Source organism: Orycteropus afer, unplaced genomic scaffold (genome assembly GCF_000298275.1).
Source record: "Orycteropus afer afer isolate SDZICR_OR568_19922 unplaced genomic scaffold, OryAfe1.0 scaffold00010, whole genome shotgun sequence".
In the NCBI taxonomy this organism is placed as follows: Eukaryota; Metazoa; Chordata; class Mammalia; order Tubulidentata; family Orycteropodidae; genus Orycteropus; species Orycteropus afer.
Genome location: NW_006921597.1, coordinates 11,348,646 through 11,363,020, shown reverse-complemented (window position 1 = coordinate 11,363,020; position 14,375 = coordinate 11,348,646). Strand labels below are relative to the sequence as shown.

The 14,375-nt window shown below is 38.0% G+C and overlaps 1 protein-coding gene across 1 annotated transcript in view; it reads left to right on the top strand.

Annotated features, from left to right (window-relative positions):
* Window positions 1-14,375, top strand: part of SYCP1 (synaptonemal complex protein 1) — a 163,969-nt gene that overhangs the window by 120,577 nt on the left and 29,017 nt on the right. The window lies entirely within an intron of this gene.

Genomic DNA, 14,375 nt, shown 5'->3' with positions numbered 1-14,375 from the left:
TTCTTTAACCAAGGTATCTGTTTCACTTGAGCTTTATATTTATATTGGATTCAGCTCACTTATTAATTTTATTCCTCACTTCCTCATCCTTTCAACCCCTGGTGAACAAAACCTTCATTTGTTTCGAGGGATTTCTCTATACTATATATTTCATATAAGGAGCTCTAGTGGCACAGTGGTTGAAGCATTAGACTGCTAACCAAAAGGTTGGTGGTTTGAACCAACCAACCAGCTGCTCCACGGAAGAGAGATGAGGCAGTCTACTTCTGTACAGCTTTGGAAACCCTATGGAGCAGTTTTACTCAGTCCTGTAGGTTTGCTATGAGTCAGACTTGATGGCAGTGGTTTGGCTTGGTTTGGTTATATATTTCATATAAGTGAGATTATATATTATTTGTCCTGTTTTTGCCTGACTTATTCTGCTTAACACAGTATTTTCCAGGCTTACCCATGTAGTGGCATGTATTAGAACTCCATTTCTCTTTATAGCTGAATAAACTCCATTATCTGTATATATACACCACATTTTGTTTATCCATGTATTTGGGGCATTTGGTTTATTTCCACCTTTTGGCTATTGTAAATAATGGTGCAAAAAACACTAGTGTACATGTGTCTGTTTTAGTTGTTGCTTACAGTGCTTGGGTGTATACCTGGGAGTTGAATTGCTGGTCATACGATAATTCTGTTTAACATTTTTAGGAACTGCCAAACTGTTTTCCACAGTGGCTGCACCCTTTTGCAATTCTGCCAGCAATGTATGAGTGTTCCAATTTTTCTACATTCTCACCAACACTTTTTATTTTTTTTCTCTCTCTCTTTAAAAAAATAATAGTAATTATGTTACTGTTGTTTGGTGTCATTGAGTCAATTCTGAATCATAGTGACCCTATATACAGCAGAATAACACACTGTCCAATCCTTCCTCATCCTCACAGTTGTTGCTATGTTTGAGCCCATTATTGTAGCCACTGTGTCAATCCATCTCATTAAGGGTCTTTTTCTTTTTTGCTGACCCTGTACCAGGTAGGCACTTGACTGCTAACCAGAAGGCTGGCGGTTCAAACCCACGAGCCACTCCTCGGAAGGAAGGTTGGGCAATCTACTTCTGTAGTGATACTGCCTCAGAAACCCAAGGAGGGGTCGCTATGAGTGGGGGCTGACTTGACGGCACATAACAACAATAACACTTTACCAGGAATGGTATCTTTCTCCAGGGACTGGTCCAAAGTACAAGTACATGAGATGAAGTATCACCACAGCTTCTATGGAGCATTTTGGTGGTACTTTTTCCAAGACAGATTTGTTCATTCTCTGGTAGTCCATGGTACATTCATGTTCTTTGCTGACATCATAATTCAAAGGAATCAATTCTTCTTTGGTCTTCCTTATTCATTGTCTAGCTTTCCAATGCATATGAGCTGATGGAAAATATCATGAGTTGGGTCACCCACACCTTAGTCTTCAAAAGGACATCTTTGTTTTTTAACACTTTAAAGAGGTCTTTTGCAACAGATTTGCCCACTGCAGTACATCGTTTGATTTCTTTTCCCCCACCCCAACTTCCTCCCCATGATTGCCTTTTCCCTGTGTCCTTTCCTATGAGTTCCTGCCCTTGAGCAGTCTCCCTACGCAAATACTGCCCTTCTGATCTCCCATGGTTGCTTGTTTTAAGGAATATACCTACCTGGTGTAAATGTTTACCTTTTATGCCTGTCTGTTGTTTGGCTGAAAGCCACAGGAGTTCAATTCCGGGCCCAAAAGGTGAATAGTGGCCATGGTCTTGGGGGTTTCATGAGTCTCAAGCAGACCAGTAAGCCTAGTCTTTTTTTTTTTTTTTTTTTTAATGATTTTGAGGTTTGTTACACATTTGTCTCTCACTCTATCCAGGATCTCCTGCAGTGATCCCCTTCTGAGGGGTTGACAGTGGTAGCCAAGTACCATCTGGTTTTTCCGGTCTCATGGTCATGTAGGCTGAAGTTTATGTGGTCCACTAGTCCCTTGGACTAATTGTTTCCATGTGTCTCTGGTTTTCTTCATTCTTTTTTGCTTTGGAAAAGGAGAGTCCATTTGTTGCCATCTAGATGGACACTTGCAAGCTTTTAAGACCCCAGCTGCTTTCACCAAAGTAGGATATATAACAATGTTTTTATGTAGTATGGTATGTCAGTTGAGCTTGATTTTCCCCACGACCATGGTCCTGAGCCCACATGTGTGACAACTCACTCCCTGAGGGTGGTTAGCTGTGGCTAAGAAGTTATCATAACTTTTGCCCCCTGTTAGTTCTATTTATAGGAGCTCTGGTGGTGTAGTGCCCAAGGCATTTGACTGCTAACCAGAAGGCTGGAGGTTCACACCTACCAGCCACTCCTTGCAAGGAAGATTGGGCAATCTACTTCTGTAGTGATACTGCCTTGGAAACCCAAGGAGGGGTCACTGTGAGTCAGATCTGACTGGACAGCAGTATATCCAATATCAGTTCTATTTATATGGACATTCATACAGCTCATACATCCTTTGATTTCTTAACTGCTGCTTCCATGGTCATTTGACTGTGGAGCCATGTAAAATGAAATCCTTGACAACTTCAGTCTTTTTTCCATCTATCATCGTGTTGCTTATTGGTCCAATTGTGAGGATGGTATGTTTGTTTTCCTTATGTTGAGGTATAATCCAAACTGAAAGCAGGAGTCTTTGACCTTCATCAGTAAGTGCTTCAGCAAGCAAGATTGTGTCATCTGCATATCTCAGGTTGTTAATTAGTCTTCCTCTAATCCTTATGCTACGTTCTTTTTCACATAGTCCAGATTGTTTGCTGAGTATGCAGATTGAATTAAGTATAGTGAAAAGATATAACCTTGACATACACTCTTCCTGCTTTTAAATAATGCCTTATCCCCTTGTTCTGTTCAAATGATTACCTCTTGGTCTATGTCCTGGTTCTGCATGAGCACAATTAAGTGCTCTGGAATTCCTAGTCTTTGCAATGTTATCCCTAATTTGTTATGATCTGCACATCAAATGCCCTTGCATAGTGAATAAAACACGGGTTAACATATTTCTGGTATTCTCTGCTTTTAACCAAGATCCATCTGATACCAGCAATGATATCCCTTGTTCCATTTCTTTTCTGAATCCAACTTGGATTTCTGACATTTTCCTGTTGATATACTGCTTAGTGGGAATAAAGTGGTATTTCATTGTGGTTTTGATTTTTATTTCCTTAATGACTAGTAGTGTGGAACATCTCTCCATGTGCTTATTGGTAATTTGTACATCTCCCTTGAAGAAAGTCTATTCAAGTCCTTTGATCATTTTTAAATTGGGTTTTTACTCTTTGCTGTTGAGTTTTAAAAGTTCTTTGTGTATTCTGGATATTAAACTCTTATCAGATATGTAGTTTCCAAATATTTTCTCTCATTCTGTATGTTGTAGTTTCACTTTCTTGATAACATCCCTTGATGCACAAAGGTTTTAATTTTGAAGTTCAATTGACCTGTTTTTCTGTTGTTGCTTGTGTTTTTTCCTGTTATGTCACAGAATCCACTGCCTAAAAGATGGTCTTAAAGCTTTACCACTGTTTTCTTCTAAAAATGTCCATCGTTTTAGCTCTTACATTTAGATCATAGATCCATTTTGAATTAATTTTTGTATATGGGGTGAGGTATGGGTCCAACTTCTTGTGTTTACATATGGAGATCCAGTTGTCCCAGTACCATTTGCTGAAGAGACTGTTCTTTCTCCATTGAATGGATTTGGCACCTTTATTGAAGATCAGTTGGCCATAAATATTTGGGTTTATTTCTAGATTTTGAGTTTTAGTCCATTGGTCGATGTGTCTTTCCTTTTACCAGTACCACATTGTTTTGATTACTGTAGCTTTGCAATAAAAATTGAAATTAATTTCTCCAACTTTGTTCTTTTTTTTAAGCATTTGGGACCTTTGAAAATTTATATGAATTAGAGAATTGGCTTTTTTATTTTTGCAGAGCAGTCTGTTGGTATTTTAATAGAAATCACATTTTATCTGTAGGTGCTTTGGGTAGAACTGGCATCTTAACAATATTGTCTTCAACTTCACGAACAAAGGATGTCTTTCCATTTATTTAGAGCTCTTTTAATTTCTTTTAGTAGTGTTTAATACCCACCAGCCACTCCTAAGGAAGGTTGGGCAATCTACTTCCATAGTGATACTGCCTTGGAAACCCAAGGAGGGGTCTCTATGAGTTGGATCCGATTCCATGGCAGTGGGTTTTTTTTTTTTTTTTGTTTAGTGTTTAATAGTTTTAGTGTAAACATCTTTTACTTTCATGGTTAAATACAATCTTAGGTATTTTATTATTTTAGATAATAATTGTAAGAGGATGGAATGGTTTTCTTAATTTTCTTTTCAGATTGTTACTGGTTGATAGAAATACAAGTGATTTCTGTTTGTTAATATTATACTCTGCAACTTTGCTGAAACAACTTATTCATGCTTATAGTGTTCTTGTAGAGTCTTTGGGATTTTCTCTTTCTATATAGTGTTATGGGAGTTCTGGTGGTATAGTGCTTAAGGCATTTGACTGCTAACCAGAGGCTGGCAATTCAAACCCACCAGCCACTCTTCAGAAGGAAGGTTGGGCAATCTACTTCCATGGTGATATACCTCGGAAACCCAAGGAAGGGTCGCTGTGAGTCAGATCCAGCTTGACAACAGTGAGTTTGGTTTATATAGTGTTATAAGGAGCTCTAGTGGTGTAGTGGTTGAGGCATTTGGCTGCTAACCAAAAGGTTGATGGTTTGAACCCACTAGTCACACTGCAGAAGAAAAATGAGGCAGTTTGCTTCCATGAAGATTTATAACCTTGGAAACTCAATGGGGTTGCTGTGAGTCAGAACTAACTCAATGGCAACGAGTTTGGTTTGAGTTATATAGTGTTATAAAGAGCTGTGGTGGTGCAGTGGTTAAAGCATTCAGCTGCTAACCAAAAGCTCAGTGATATGAATCTACCAGGTACTTCATAGGAGACAGATTAGAGAGTCCGCTTCTGTAAAGATTTACTGCCTAGGAAACCCTGTGGGGCAATTCTGTTCTGTCCTATAGAGTCACTATGAGTTGGAATCAACTTGATGGTAGTGAGTTTTTTTTTTTTTTTTTTAATTGTGTTATGGATTGAATAGTGTCCCCATCAATATGTGTTGTAAATCATAACCCCTGTACTTATGTGATCCCCATTTGGAAATAGAGTTTTCTTTGTTTTATTAGTGCGGTCATGGCGGTATAGATAAGAGTATGTTTTAAGCCAGTCACTTTTGAGATATAAAAATAGCAGATTATACAGAGAAGCAAGGAAGCACAAATGGGAAAAGATTGATGCCCATGGAGAGCAGCAAGGAACTGAGGAGGTGAAGCTGAAATGAAAAAAGATTTTACTCCACAGAGGGGACAAAGAGAGCCTTCCCTTAGAACCAGTGCCCTAAATTTGCATTTCTAGTCTCCTACACTATGAGGAAGAAGCCCTAGTGCCCCAGTGGTTAAGTGCTCACCTGATAACCAAAAGGTTGGTTCAAACCCACAAGTCACTCTGCCAGAGAAAATGCAGCAGTCTGCTTCTGTCAAGATTTACAGCTTTGGAAACCTTTTGGGGCAATTCTACTCTCTCCTATTGCGTTGCTATGAGTTGAAAGCAACTTGACAGTAATGGGTTTTGTGGGTAGGTTACACTACAAGGAAATAAATGTCTGTTCAGTAAAACCAGCCATTTGTGGTATTTCTGTTATAACAGCACTAAGAAACTAAGACATATGGTGTATCATTGGCAAATAGAGATAGCTTTACTTTTTCTTTTCTGATTTGGATGCCTTTTATTTCTTTTTCTTGCCTAATTGCTCTGGCTGTGACTTCCAGTATAATGTTAGATAGCACTGGTGAAAGCAGGTATTCTTGTCTTGTCCCTGATTTTAGGTGGGTAGTTTCGAGTCTTTCAATATTGAGTTTGATGTTTGTTCTTGGCTTTTCATAAAATCCCTTTATCATGTTGGGGAATTTCCCTTCTATTCCAAGTTTGCTGAGTACTTTTATAAATTGGATTTTGTCAAATGCATTTTCTGTGCCAACTGAAATGATCATGTGTTTTTTCCCTTCATTATATTAATGTGGTCTATTGCATTGATTAATTTTCTTATGCTGAATCACTGTAGCATTCTTGTGATAAATTCCACTTGTTACAGTATGTGTTGTTTTTATTAAGTGCCCTCAAATTGGTCTGGGCTCATAGTGACCTTATACACAACAAAATGAAACACTACTTATCCCATGTCATCTTCATAATCTTTGCTATTTTTGAGCTCATTGTTGCAGTTACTGTGTCAGTCCATCTCATTGAGGGTATTCTACTTTTTCAGTGACCCTCTACTTTACCAAGCATGATATCCTTCTCCAGAGACTGGTCCCTTCCAACAACATGACCAAAGTATGTGAGTCTGGCCATTCTCACCTCTAAGGAACATTCTGGCTGTACTTTACCCAAGACAGATTTGTTTGTTCTTCTGGCAATCCATGCTGTGTTTTCAGTATTCTTCACCAGCACCACAGTACAAATGCATCAATTCTTCTTTGGTCTGCTTTGTTCATTGTCCAGCTTTCACATGCATATGAGGTGTTTGAAAATACCATATCTTGTGTCAGGTGCACTTTAGTCTTCAAAATGACATCTGTGCTCTTTTAACACTTTTCAAAGGTCTTTTGCAGCAGATTTCACAGTGCAATATGGTCTTGGATTCAATTTGCTAGTATTTTTATTGAGGACATTTGTATTTATATTCAAAGGAATATTGGTCTTCAGTTTTCATTTCTTTTAATGTCTTTATCTGGCTTTGGTATATGCTGGTAATGCTGGTCTCGTAGAATGAGTTAGAAAGTATTCCTTCTTCTACATTGTAGAAGAGTTTGAGAAAAATCAGTGCTAATTATTTAAAAAAATATATTTGGTAGAAACCCCAATGAAATCATCTCATCTTGGAATTTTCTGTTAGAGTGATTTTTGATTACTGTTTTAAAATCTCTCGTTATAGGTCTGTTAAAATTTTATATTTCTTCTGTCATTTTAGGCATTTTGTATGTTTCTAGTTCTTTATCTATTTCATCTGCATTATCTACTTTGTTAGTATACAATTATTGATAGCGTCCCTTATAATCCCATCAATTTCTGTAATATTGGTAGTAATGTTGTCACTTGCATTTCTGATTTTAGCTAAGGTCTTCTCTCTTTCTCTCTTTGTCACTCTAGCTAAGGTTTTGTCAATTTTGTTGATTTAAAGTAACCAAGTTTTGGTTTTGTTGATTTTCTCTTTTGTTTTTCTGTTCTTATTTTGTTTATCTGAAACTCTGGTGGCATAGCTTCCAGCCTTACAGCAACACACAAGCCACCAAAATATGACAAACTGACAGATGAGTGGTGGAGGCTGGAGGGTATGCCACTGGTATTTCAAATACCAACAGGGTCACCCATGGTGGACAGATTTCAGTGGAGCTTCCAGACTAAGACAGACTCAGAAGAAGGAAGGGGCCATCATTTCTCAAAGAATTGGCCAATGAAAACCTTATGAATAGCAATGAAACACTGTCTGATATATTACTGGAACACATTGTGAATAGCCCTGAAACATTGTCCAATATAGTGCTGGGAGATGAGCCGCTCAGGTTGGAAGGTACTCAAAATATGACTTGGGAAGAGCTGCCTCCTCAAAGTAGAGTTGACGTTAATGATATTGATGGAATAAAATTTTCAGGATCTCCATTTGCTGATGTGGCAAAACTCAAAATGGGAAGAAACAGCTACAAACATCTATTAATAATCAGAACATGGAATGTACAAAATATGAATTTAGGAAAATTGGAAGTTGTAAAAAATGAAATGGAATGCATAAAGATCAATAATTCTATGCATTATTGAGCTGAAATGGACTGGTTTTGGCAGTTTTGAATCAGACAATCATATGTTATACTGTGGCTGGAATGACAAATTAAACAGGAATGGTATGGCATTCATTGTCACAAAAAATGTTTCAAGATCTATCCTGAAGTACAGTGCTGTCAGTGACAGGATAACATCCATATGCCTACAAGGAAGACCAGTTAATACTACTACTATTCAAATTTACACACCAACCACCAAAACTAAAGATGAGGAAACTGTAGATTTTTACCAACATCTGCAGTCTGAAGTTGACCAAACATGCAATGAAAATGTATTGATTATTACTAGTGATTGGAATGCAGAAGTTGGAAACAAAGAAGAATTACTAATAGTTGGAAAATATGGCCTCAATGATAGAAATGACACCAGAGATTGCATGATAGAATTTTGCAAGACCAATGACAGTCATTGCAGATAACTTTTTTCAAAAACACAAACGGCAGCTGTACACTTGGACTTCACCAGATGGAATATACAGAAATCAGATCAACTACATGTGTGGCAAGAGGCGATGGAGAAACTTAATATCTTCAGCCAAAACAAGGCTAGGAGCTAACTGTGGAACAGACCATCAGCTACTCATATGCAAGTTCAAGTTGAAGCTGAAGCAATTGAAACAAGTCCATGAGAGCCAAAATATGAACTTGATTACATCCCACCTGAATTTAGAGACCATCTAAAGAATAGGTTTGACGCATTAAACACCAATGACTGAAAACCAGATGAATTGTGGTTAGACATCAAGAATATCCTATGTGAAGAAAGCAAAAGTTCATTAAAAACACAGGAAAGGAAGAAAAGACCAAAATGGATGTCAGCAGAGTCTCTGAAACTTGCTCTTGAATGGAGAGTAGCTAAAGCAAATGGAAAAAATGACAAGATAAAAGAGCAGAACAGGGGATTTCAAAGAGCAGCTTGAGAAGACAGAACCAATTATTATAATGAAATGTGCAAAGACCTGGAGTTAGAAAACCAAAAGGGAAGGACATATTTGGAATTTCTCAAGCTGAAAGAACTGAAGAAAAAACTCAGGCCTCAAGTTGCAGTATTGGAAGATTCCTTGGGCAAAATATTGACTGATGCAGGAATCATCCAAAGAAGGTGGAAGGAATACACAGAGTCACTGTTCCAAAAAGAATTGGTTGATGTTCATTCAGAAGGTGGCTTATGATCAAGAACCAATAGTACTGAAGAAGTCAAAGCTGCACTGATGGAGTTAGTGCAAAACAAAGCTCCAGGAATTGACTGAATACCCATTGAGATCAACAAATGGATGCTGCACTGGAGGCATTTACTTGTCCATGCTAAGAAATTTGGAAGACTTCTACCTGGCCAATTGACAGGAAGAGATCCATATTTGTACCTATTCCAAAGAAAGGTGATCCCACAGAATGTGGAAGTTATCGAATAATATCATTAATATCACACACAAGTAAAATCCTCCTGAAGATAATTAAAAAATGGTTGCAGCAGTATATTGACAGGGAACTTTGAGAAATGCAAGCTGAATTCAGAAAAGGATGTGGGAGGAGGGATATCATAGCTGATATCAGAAGGATATTGGCTCAAAGCAAAGAATACCAGGAAGATGTTTACATGTGCTTCATTGACTATGAAAAAGTATTCGACTGTGTGGATCATAACAAATTATGGATACCATTGAGAAGAATAGGAGTTCCAGAACACTTAATTGTACTCATGAGGAACCTGTACATAGACTAAGAGACTGTCATTTGAACAGAACAAAGGGATGCTCCTTGGCTTAAAATAAGGAAGGGAGTGTATCAGAGTTGTACCTTTCACCATACTTACTCAATCTGTATGCTGAGCAAATAATGCAGGAAGCTGGTGTATATAAGAACACAGCATCAGGGTTGGAAGAAGACTCATTAACAACCTGTGATCTTGCTTGCTAAAGTGACAATGACTTGAAGCATTTACTGATTAAGATTAAAGACTATGTCTGCAGTATGGATTACACCTCAACTTAAAGAAAATGAATATCTTCACAACTGGACCAATAAGCAGCATCACGATAAATGGAGGAAAGATTGAAGTTGTCCAAGATTTCATGTTACTTGAATCCACAATCAATGCCCATGGAAGCAGCCATCAAGATATCAGACTTTGTATTGTACTGGGAAGGAGCTCTTGTGGCGTAGTGACTAAGGCACTTGACTGCTAACCACTCCTCAGAAGACTGGGCAATCTACTTCCATAGATATACCACCTCGGAAACCCAAGGAGGGGTCACTATGAGTTGCAATTGACTTGACGGCAGTGAGTTTGGTTTTAGTTTATTGCACCGGGCAAGTCTGCTGCAAAAGACCTTTTTAAAGTACAAAGAGCAAAGATGTCTTTTTGAAAATGTGCCTAACCTAAACTGTGGTATTTTCAGTAGCTTTATATGCATGTGAAAGCTGGACAATAAATAAGAAAGACCAAAGAAGAGTTGATGCTTTTGAGTTGTGGTGTTGGTGAAGAATACCTGAAGTACCGTGGATTGCTAAAAGAACTAACAAATCTGTCCTTGAAGAAGTGCAGCTGGAATGATCCTTGTAGCCTGATTTCGTCTCACCTACTTTGTTCATGTTGTCAGAAGGGACCATTCCCTGGAGAAGAATATTATGCTTGGTAAAGTGGAGGGTCAGGACAAAAGAGGAAGACCCTCAATGAAATGGATTGACAGAGTGGCTGCAAGCATGGGCTCAGGCATACCAAGGGCTGTGAGGCTGGTGCAGGACTGAGCAATGTTTCATTCTGTTATAGATAGGGTCACTATGAGTCAGAGCCAACTCGATGGCACCTAACTACAACATCATTTTGTTTATCTATGCTTTAATCTTTATTTAATTTTTTCCCTTTTGGTTTAGTTTGCTTTATTCTGGTTTCTCAAGTGTAAAGTTAGGTTATTGATTTGGGCTCTTTCTTCCTGGCAATTGATATATCTATATTCTACTCTTTAACCATGATATCTGTATCTATTTAACTTGAGATTTTTATTTATATAGATTCATCCTTTTATATGCAACATTTTTTTCCTTAGTTCTCAATTTTGAATACTAGTCAATATGACAATCCTTGTGTTCTTACTGATAAATCCATTGGCAGCCTTAGCTCCAATTAAAATACGTTGGCTTATTAGAAATATGATAAATCACCTCCCCTGTATCTGTATGGTTTGATGGACCCTTCATTTCTGCCTAGGGATGTGATACTTGTTTATGCACTATCTTGTTGAGGAGGAATGGTTTCAAGGTTTTCTAGTTGGTCCTTTCAACTTTAAAAGCTCTCATTCTGTGGGTCAGAACCAATATGAGAATTATGCTTATTACTGAGTTTTTTTCCAAACTTTATACTCAGAATCTAAAGCAACCATAAGATATGTTTATGGTCTGTTGGGCTCATCATGAGGTAGACTCAGATTAAAATCCATTTATCACTCAACTCCACTAAGCTTGCACTCTCAGTAGTGAACAATAGTAACATTATGGGTCCCCAAGCGTTGGTGTTAGCGTAGAGTCCAATTCTGTAACAATCTTGGTATTTGTTTCCCTCGTGCAGAAGATAGTAGGAAGGATGCAGCCTGTGTATTTGTGATAGTATTGCAGAATACTTCCACGTGAGTATTAGACTTCCCTTTTATTCAAAGGACTCTACATTTGTAAATTGATCTAGGTGTGAAATTTGGACACAGGGTTTGCTATTCTCTACTCTGATGGCTCAAGTCAATCCTCTGTTTGCAGACCTAGAATATTTTGGTTAGATTACATAGGGACTTTAGTGGGATGCTGCTCCTCTCTTTTTATTTTAGGAAACCCATGATCTGTTAGTCACCACAAAAGATACATTTTATCTGTGTGAGGTAATTCATACCTCAGAAACATGTGTTATATCAGAACAGAGTATACTAAAATCTCCAGATCAGCAAATGTCAAGAGTTGTAGAGGCAGTGCAGTTGTGAGAGTTGCTTTTTCCCTCTTGCAACTCCATAAGTCAGGATATACATCTAGCTGTAAGAGAGTCAGTGCAGTATTATTGCTAGTGTAGAAAATATGCTTTATTCTAGAAAGAACACTCTGACCCCTTAGAATAGACCGTAGTTGTCACTATAGCTAAAGATCAACGATTATTGGATGATAGTATATATAATAAGAATAGTAATTATTGTTGTATCAGCTTATTGCCTGCTTTCGTGGTGAAGGGAGTTCTCTGTCAGGAGCAACGCTGTGGGAGAGATACCATGGTGTACATAAAGCTTGAGGATAAATACTGATGCAGGCAAGGAAAGTTTTACTGCCTAAAGTTTTGCATGGTTGGAGGTTTTCCCTTCTCTACACCTTTAAGGCTCCCTGAGGCTATAATTGAGTACCTGGGTGGTGCAAATGGTAAGGCACTCAGCTACTAACTGAAAAGTTGGATATTTCAGTCTACCTAGAGGTGCCTCAGAAGAAAGGCCTGACGATCTACTTCTGATGTATTAACTATTAAAAACTCTATGGAACAAAAATGACCAGAATTACTGGTTGAATAGAGACTGGTGAAACCACTGAGACTATGGCCCTGGGTTTTCCTTTGAGCTTGGAACTGGACTTACTTTCAGTTCTCTACTTCTTCCAGTTCTTTCTACTTCTAGCTCTCAGTAGAAAGGCCTATGAGCAGAACACATACCCCAGGGAGATATACTCACCTACCCCAGGAAGATGCTGCACCTTAGAACAATCAACTGTGAGAGATCAGATGGGACCAAACCAAAACACCAAACTCACTTCCATCGAGTTGGATCTGACTCATAGCGACCCCTCCTTGGGTTTCTGATATCACTACGGAAGTAGATTGCCCAGTCTTCTTTCCGAGGAGTGGCTGGTGGGTTTGAACCACCAACCTTCTGGGTTAGCAGTTAAGTGCCTTAGGAACTACGCCACCAGAGCTCCCAGGAGATGGGAGGAAAATTGTTCATTGTTGGGATTGTAATCAGTGACCTGAAACAAAATGTGCATGAACTGTTGAGAGTAAAATCAATCTGCTCTGCAAATTTGCATCCAAATCACAATAAAAAAAAATTAAACCCCACCCAAACCCTATGGAGCACAGTTCTGTGACACACATAGAGTTGCTATGGAATTGCAATCAACTTGATGGCAAATGGTTTACCATGGGACTATAATAGTTCAGTTTCACAAATGGCTGTCATATTTCATGTTTACTGTATATTCATTTCTGTAAGTCAGGCTTAAGGTTTTGTTTATTTTCCTACCGAGTAAACTAGAAATTTGGCAGCCTAGAATGTCATATTTCCCATTGTGACTACAACTCACCTTACCATTTTTATCTTGATTACTTCTATAGATATACTCTATACTCCAGCAAAAGTGATGTACTATTTTCTGAGTACTTTATACTTTTCCTGTGTGAATTATTCGTATGATTATCTTTGCTTTGCAGATTTTCCTTTATTTTTATCCCTTATAGACCCTATTTATCTCATGTTGAAAGCTATTTATTATTCAAGGTCCAATTGAAATATACCTTTTCTTAATTCTCAGGAAAAAAACAGTGAATTCCACTTCTAATGGACCATAATATTTTAGATTTCTTTGCAGTTCTTCACAAATAGTTTAGTTACTTGTGTATCCTTTTACCCTATAATTTGATCCATCCACTTCATTTTACAAATGAGAGTCAAAATTTTAAGAAACTTACTCAATATTTTACAAATAAACACTAGAGAAAGATCATCATAGTAACAATAGTAATAAAAATACTCAAAACCAAATAAAGTATATTGTTGCTGTTGTTATGTGGCTACAAGTCATCTCTAACTCATAGCAACCTTATGTATGTACAACAGAATGAAACACTGCCCGATCTTGTGCCAGCCTCACAATCCTTGCTATATCTGAGCCCATCATTGCAGCCATTGTGTCAGTCCATCTCATTGAGGGCCTTCCCCTTTTTCATTGATCCTCCACTTTACCAAGAATGATAACTTCTCCAGGGAATGGTTCATTCTGACAACATGACCTAAGTAGGTGAAACAAAGTCTGACCATTCTCACTTCCAAGGAGCATTCTGGCTGTACTTCTTCCAGGACAGTACATTGGTAGAAAGTAAATAATTTGTTATTTTTTCTTTCCATTAATTCATAAATTTAATGGTCATTTTTACTTTAATACTTCTTAATCCATTCATTGCCATTGAGGACAGTCTGACTTATAGCGATCCTATAAGACAGAGTAGAACTGCTCCAGAAGGTTTCCAAGGCTATAAATCTTTACGGAAGCAGACTGCTACATCTTTTTCCCGTGGAGTGGCTGGTGGATTCAAACTGTCAATCTTTTTGTTAGCAGCTGAATGTGTTAACCACTGTGTCACCAGAGCTCCTAAAACTTCTTAGGAAAGATTATCACTTTG